A 7260-nucleotide genomic window follows, 5' to 3' on the forward strand; every position below is an offset into this window, starting at 1 on the left:
TAGTTCTCCCCATCTATGAATGGATCTATCATCTGTTCATTCACTCACGAAACGTCCTGTATTGACCGCCTCCTGGCTCAGAGTTTGCAAAGGTGGAAGGTGTGCTCCCCACTGTCCAGAAACTTGCACCCTGGTGGGGGCTGAGCCTGGGGACCACAGAGCCCCTTTCGGATGTCCCTGTGAGGGGGGATAAGGCAGAGGGATAGAGAGGAGGGCTGGGTTCAGGAGATAAGCAGAAGGCAGGAGCCACAGACAAGGGTTGACATCGGGGGTAAGCGCCAGGAAGGCGCCGGGCTGCCCCCAGGGCCTCCCGCAGCTGCGCTGGGATCCATACCTCCTGACTTTCTCTTCAGTTCTCTTTCTGGCAACTGCTTCACCACCTTAGATGTAGTCTCCCCATCCCCCAGGGACAGGAAGGACCAAAGACTCCCAGGGCAGGTCCACAGCCAGCAGGTGGGACCCTGGGACACGGCGCTTGATGGCAGCTTTCGTACCTGCCTCTCCTTCTGCCCCACTTCAGCCCTGGGGCTCAGCTCCCCATCACCTGCCCCAGCAGCCCCTCCCCTGCCCGGGTACTAGTCAGGCGGCTGATACCCAGCGTCCCCAGAGGCCTGGCTTCTCCTGAAGTCCTCTCCTGTGGGGGCTGTTTATGCTCCAGCATCCCTGCCCTTGGGGCCATGAGAAAGTCCAATTCTCCTGGCCCACAGCTGGGTCCAAACCTCTCCTCCTCCTGCAATCAGGTAGTTGCCTCCCTAGAGAGGCCCACCGTCCCCCGGCCTCATCCGTGACATCTGCAGGCTCGTGGATCACATCCTACACCACAGGAGATGGGCAACAGGGGCCGGCCCGGTCCGTTCCGCATCACTCGACATGGCTGTGGATGGCCTTCCGAGCCCCCAGCTGCTTGCTTCCCATCCGGCGACCTTCTCTTTCACCCCTCCCGACCCTCATGGGACCCATGGCCATCCCTCAGACCTTGCTGTCGGGTCTGAGGCTTCTGTGTCAACTCTTCGTCTCCAGCTCCCCTCTTGCTTCACCCTGCTCGCCGGTCCTCGGCCCTCATGGGCCTGCGGGTGTAGACACGTGGAGATGGTGAGGTGTGACCAGTTTAAACCTCCTGGGTCATCACGTCAGCCGCTCTCCTGTTAATCCCTCTGCAGTAGATAGAATAACGTCTCCAGAGATGCCCACGTACTAATCCCCAGGGCCTGTGAGTGTGTCACCGTGAAAGCGATGTTGCCGATATGATGAAGGTCATGATCTCGAGAGGGGACATTATCCTGGATTTTCCAGGCATGGGCCCAGTGTAATGATGAGGGTCCTTGTAAAAGAGGGGCAGGTGGGTCAGAGTCAGAGAAGGGGATGTGACAGCAGAAGCAGAGGTCGGGGTGGCGTGAAGAAGGGGTTTGTAATGCAGGAAAATTACGTGAAATTCAGATTTCCCTGTCCACGTTTAATAGTTTATCAGAACACAATCACGCTGTTGGCTCACCCTCCACGGCCACTTTCCTGCGGCGGTGGCAGAATCGAATCGTGGTGACAGAAAGTGCGTGGCCCGCAAAGCCTAAAATTAGGCCTACGTACTATCTGGTTTTTCCAGAACAAATTTGCTGATCCCTGCCCGAGACCACAGACCATACCAGCTCCACTGGTCCCTCGCGGCTGTGCCTCTAAGGCTGCTGGCTTTTATACAGGCTGCTCTGTCCCGGGAAGGAAGTGTGACCAACTCAGTGTGTCTCTTCACATCCGGGGCGAGGATGACGTCGCTGAGGAGCCTTCCTGCCCCCACCCCCACCCCCACAAACTGGCCGTGCTGGGGGACATCTCCTTCCTTGCTGCTTCCAGAGCATACTTGGTAACATGTGTCGTTGAGAGCTGACAATTATTGAGCATGTCAGACACAGGTACTTTTGTTATCCCCGTTTGACAGACGAGAGAACTGAGACTCATAGAAGTCAGGCCGGTGAGTCCTAGGTCCCGGAGCTGGCGAGGGGCGGAGGGGAGATTGGAACCAGCCTATGTGACTGCAGGACAAGGGCTCAGCTCAGACGCTGGAGTGTGGTTACCTGAGGGCGGGGCATCCAGTTTTCCGACTCTGACTCTGCTGAGCACAAAGCAGGAGCTCAAGGCTGCTGGAAGAACTGAGGGAAAACGAATGAAGAAGCAGGACCGGAGTGTCTTGGGGGCGCCTGGGTGGCTCAGTTGGTTAATCGTCGGCCTTTGGCTCAGGTCATGATCCCAGGGTCCTGGGATCGAGTCCTGGGTCGGGATTCCTGCTCAGCAGGGAGTCTGCTTCTCTCTCTCTCTTTCCCTCTGCCCTTCCCCATTGCTCATTCTCTCTCTCTCAAATAAATAAATAAAATCTTAAAAAAAAAAAGAAAAGAAACGTAGTGTTTCTTCTATCAGATGGTTAAGGCGTCTTGCCAGGGCGAGAGTATGAAAACCCATAGAATGGTTCTTAACTCTAGGAAACAAACTGATGGTTTTTGGAGCAGAGGGGGGTGGGGGGAATGGGGCATCTGGGTGACAGGCATTAAGGAGGGCCTGTGATGCAATGAGCACTGGGTGTTGCGTGCAACTGATGAATCACCGAACTCTACCTCTGAAACTAATAATATGTTATATGTTCCTTAAGTTGAATTTAAATTAAAAAGAATGCTATAAATGGGCATGGGGCATGCAGCTTCCTAGACCGAAAACCAGTTGTTGTCTATTTGAGTTGGAAGCCATCCTGTGGGGAAGGGAGGCCCCCACTAGGGAGAGGCAGAGGGGACCGGGGCAGTGGGCTCACAGCCAGGACCTAGAGTGACGCTGTCCTGCTGGCCAAGCCTGCCCCTCCCCACCCCCCACAAGCTGCTGCTCCCATCTGCCACCTCCGTCTGCCCCACGAGGAAAGGGGAAGGCTCACAGGAAGACAATAGAGCTAGGGCCAAGCTATTTGATGGTGAAATAGTACCGAGGGAGGGGGATTGTGTCGTGTGCACTGTGTCTCCTTCCCTGCTCCTGTTGCTGACTTGGCCCGGCAGGTGCAGGGGCAGCTCCTTGGTCCCGCCGCCCAGGAGCTGACCCCGCCACCTCCCATCCCCAAATGCCCACAGCTGAATCCTGGCTCCCGGGTGCCAGGCCCTGTGTACACAAACTCTTCTCTTTCCAGTAGCTCTGCAAAGAGGGTTTTATCATATCCACTCTGCAGGTGAGGCTCAGAGAGAATAAATGGGATGACTCCACGAAACCTGCCCTGAACCCTCCCTTCCCTCCCCCTCTCCACCTGCAATCACCAGACATGTGCGATCACTGCCTCCCTGTTTTCCTTTTTATGTATTTACTTTTACTGAGGTGTTATTTACATGCAGTAAAACCATAAATCCTAAATGCATGGCTCGATACATGTTTATATTTGCGTACATCTGTGTAACTGCCGCTCGATCGAGATACAGAGAACGAATCCATCAACCCGGGAAGCTCCCCACTCTGTCCATCCTCCGATCTCCCACTGAAGGTCACTTCTCCTCGGACTTCTGTCTCCATAGGTCAGTTTCGCCTCTTCTAGAAGGACATGGAGAGAGTGGGAGCGGACACTGTGTGCTTTTTTGGGCCTCTGGCTTCTTTGTTCCACAACATGTTTGCGAAGTTCCTCCTGTCTCTGGCTGAGTAGTTCCACTGCAGGGGTGTACCACGATTAGTTTCTGTTGACAGATGTTTGGGTGTCTGCAGCTTTGGCTATGATGAATAAAGTGTCTATAAGCCCTCAAGCACAAGGCTGTGTGTGAACATGTTTTCATTTCTCTTGGGTGGACTAGCTAGTTACAGGGTAGTATATGCTCAGCTTTATAAGGAACGGCTCCCTCCTCTCCACCTTCTGGTCCCAATGTCCTGGGAGGGCTTCCAGAACCGCAGTGGGGAAGCAGCCCAGGCCCAGCTCTGCCTCCCTTGCTGGGAACCTCGGACCGGTCGCTTCGCCCACTGCGTGGAATGGGGGTGATCACCTTGACCTCTCAGGGTCCCAGCGAGGATCTCAGGAGACACCGATCATGGAAGCCCAGGATCCATAAATATCATTTGGCTCGAGGCGGTGCGAGGCTTGTTTTCATGGTAGGCCAATAGAAATGAAGTAATTCAATGAAATGGCCGGGAACAAAAAACAAACATGCTCCAGAAATGTAGTGAGAAATCAATGCATTCCATTCTACTGAAACAGGTTCTCAGGGCCTCGTATTCAACTTTCCACTTTGCAGAGTGTTGAGCAATTCAGATAAACAAAGCTCGGTCAACATTGCCTTCTGTGAAGAAGGTCTGTGTAGAGCAAACAATGGGGGCTGTGTGTTTTCTGGGCCTCCCTCTGCCCGCTTCCCTCTACCTCTGGCCTCCATGGGGCTAAAAGGGAAGCAGGTAGGGAAGGCTCTGCACGGCGACTTTGCTCCGCTGCTGGAGGGCTTGTGGAGGGGATTAAGGGAGACGTGCCCTCCTCCCGTGGCTGGAGGTTGGGCTCACTCAGGGGGTTGAAAGCAAGTGTTTTTGCACGCACACACAGACACACACATTACCACCACCCCAGGAGACTCTGGGGCTCCCCTTTTTGTATGCAGTCCCCTGGGAAAGATAACAGTCCTGATAGGGTCTGGGATGGTGTGGACTTTGGTAGGAAAGTCCGATGGGCCTCAGGGACAGTCAGAACCAGCCTTGATTCACTATGGACAAGTTACTTAAACCCTCATGGCCTCTCTGACCTTATCTGTAAGTGGAGATTCTGGTTCCAAGGTCTCAGGGTGGTTGTTAGGGTAAAGTGAGTCAATTTTTCTATAAAAGATCGGCATACGGTGAACATTCAATATATGTTGATTCCCCTTTCTCTTCTTTCCCTCTTCTGTCTAGGTCCTTTGGTTTGTTTTGATCACAAAGAAGTAAGAGAACAGTGTCATTCAGAGCATCCTGTATCCAGTAAGAGATTACATGTGTAGAAACTAAGGTATATGCATAGAAGCTTCTGGAAAGACACAAACCAGTGGTTATTCTGGAACACATCCTTCCCAGCTGGAGTGACTTTTCCTTCCTTCTGTATCTTCTTGTGTGCTTATGTTTTCGAAACAAGAGTGGGTTGTGTTTATGGAAAAGAACATCTTTAATTCCTTTTAGCTTAACGACCACACAGAAAGATGCTATATTTATATATATGACAGTTTCTGGGAGGGTCCTTTTTTTTTTTTTTTTTAAAGTAACTTCCCCTGGATTTCTCTTTCCCTCTTTGGCTGTCCTCCAAATGCCCTCGTCCCCGGACATCAGCTGATGGAGGGGAAAAGATTTCATGGTGAAGTCAGACAGCGCAGGACTCAGATCTTTGTTGTTTATTAGCTGTGGGACCTTGTGAAGATGACTTAATCTCTCTGTGAGCCCAGCAATAAAATCGAGATCGTATCTACCTTACGGTGTTTGGGGGAAGGCTGAATGATAGGACTGTCTATGGTCCAAGCATATAGAAGCTTCTTAAGGAATGGAATGGTGGTTTTCCTCCCGAGCAGTGCGTTAGGTCACTTCTTCATGGAGATGGCCTCTGGCAACCCCACGGCAAGCCTGGGCAAGAGTCACTGCCTGCTGTCACCTTGACTGTAGATGAGAAATGGAAACTCAGAGAATTTAAGTGACTTGCCCAGTTTGGCCCTGGAAAACCAGTAGTGTTTATTCCGGTACCTTCTTCCTTGTATATTACAACATGAACATTACGTACATCATGGCTGTGTCATATTTGGGCTTTGACTCTGGTGCCTGGACAGGTCTTGAGGTCTGTGTTTGTCACATACTTGTCCTCGTTCAGTTTGTGCTATGTGCGTAGTCTCTAATTGGAGATTGGAGCATAGGGGGATAGGACTCTCCATGGCTGGATTTCAAGATTTTCCTGTTAGCCTCATTAACAAGGAAAAACTCTGGAAAATCCAACTGTTTTGGCTTCTAACGAACATTTTCCAGATGCAAAACCGTCACCCACCAAAATGCATGTTCAGATCTTTTGTCCTAATACTTAATTAGGTTGGTCATCTGGTCAACTAGGGCAGGTTGGCGCTGTTTTCCTGAACCGGGGGCAGCCATAACTCACAACTACTTGTGTAACTAATCATTCTAATGGGCTGATGCATCTCTATTAGAAAACTTTAAAAAAATAGTAGCTCCAAATATGTTATTTATAAACTATATACGTGTGCAACAGTCCCAATGCATTTTTTGCCTTAATAAAACAAAGAAAAATAAACATTTTTAAAAGGAGACAAAAATTAATGAATTTTACAGTATTTTCTCCTGTACTCTAATAGACCCATTGGATCCATCTGGGTACCCCTGGATTAGTCAGGGAAGCCATGTAAGTTTGCAGAAGACTATGGCATCACAGAGCGGGTGAACATTGCTGGAAATCCATATGGATGTTAACATGAATGATATAAAATGTGAGTTTAATAAACTCTCTTTGCTCAACAATGCATGGACACAGCTTAAAGCCAGAGTGTAAGGGTGGACAAATCAATGGTAATATAGATTTGAGAGCCTAACTTTTTTCCCAGAAACTTGGGTTGGTCAGGGCCCACCTCAGCCTGACCACAAGCTTCCCTTGCTATTGGTGGATCTAGCCATTTCTGAGTTTGGGCACAGAGCCCAACCTACCAGAACAGCTCTGGTACTTGCCCTTATTGGCCCTTTTGCCTGGAACATTCTCCCCCTTTGGGGTATTCTCATGGATGGTCCTGCATGGCATTCAGCTCATGCCTCAAATGGGCCTTCACAGAGAATGCTCTTTTGGTTACCTCATCCGAAATATCTGCCCTCCTATACACCATGACACAATGTCCTTGACCTTTATTTTCCCTCATGACACTTGTCACTACCCGATACTATGTTGTATGTCTATACTTACATTATATATTACCATTTATCTATTTGCTAATTTGTTTATGTCTGTCTCTCCCACTAGACTATGTGGGCACGAACATTGTTTTGCCCATCCTACCCCCAGGTCCTGGAACAGTAACTGGTATACAGTAGGAGCTCAAAAAATATTTATTTCATGATCGTATGAGTGGAATGGAATCACGCATAATTTGTTTTCAGTACCATCCTCTCCCCTTAAAACAGAGTTTAATAATTTTGGCAAAATCTAAGATCTGAACTCTGAAGACAGTCACAAACACTTAGAGCAGCTTTCTCGCCAGAGTGTAGTCTCCATGAGAGCAAGGACCATGTCTGGTTGTTCTATGTTGAGTCCCCAGCCAAGATCAG

The sequence above is a fragment of the Callorhinus ursinus genome, unplaced genomic scaffold (assembly GCF_003265705.2).
Source record: "Callorhinus ursinus isolate GAN/ISIS: 27379988/994484 unplaced genomic scaffold, GSC_fseal_2.0 scaffold8, whole genome shotgun sequence".
NCBI classification, from domain to species: Eukaryota; Metazoa; Chordata; class Mammalia; order Carnivora; family Otariidae; genus Callorhinus; species Callorhinus ursinus.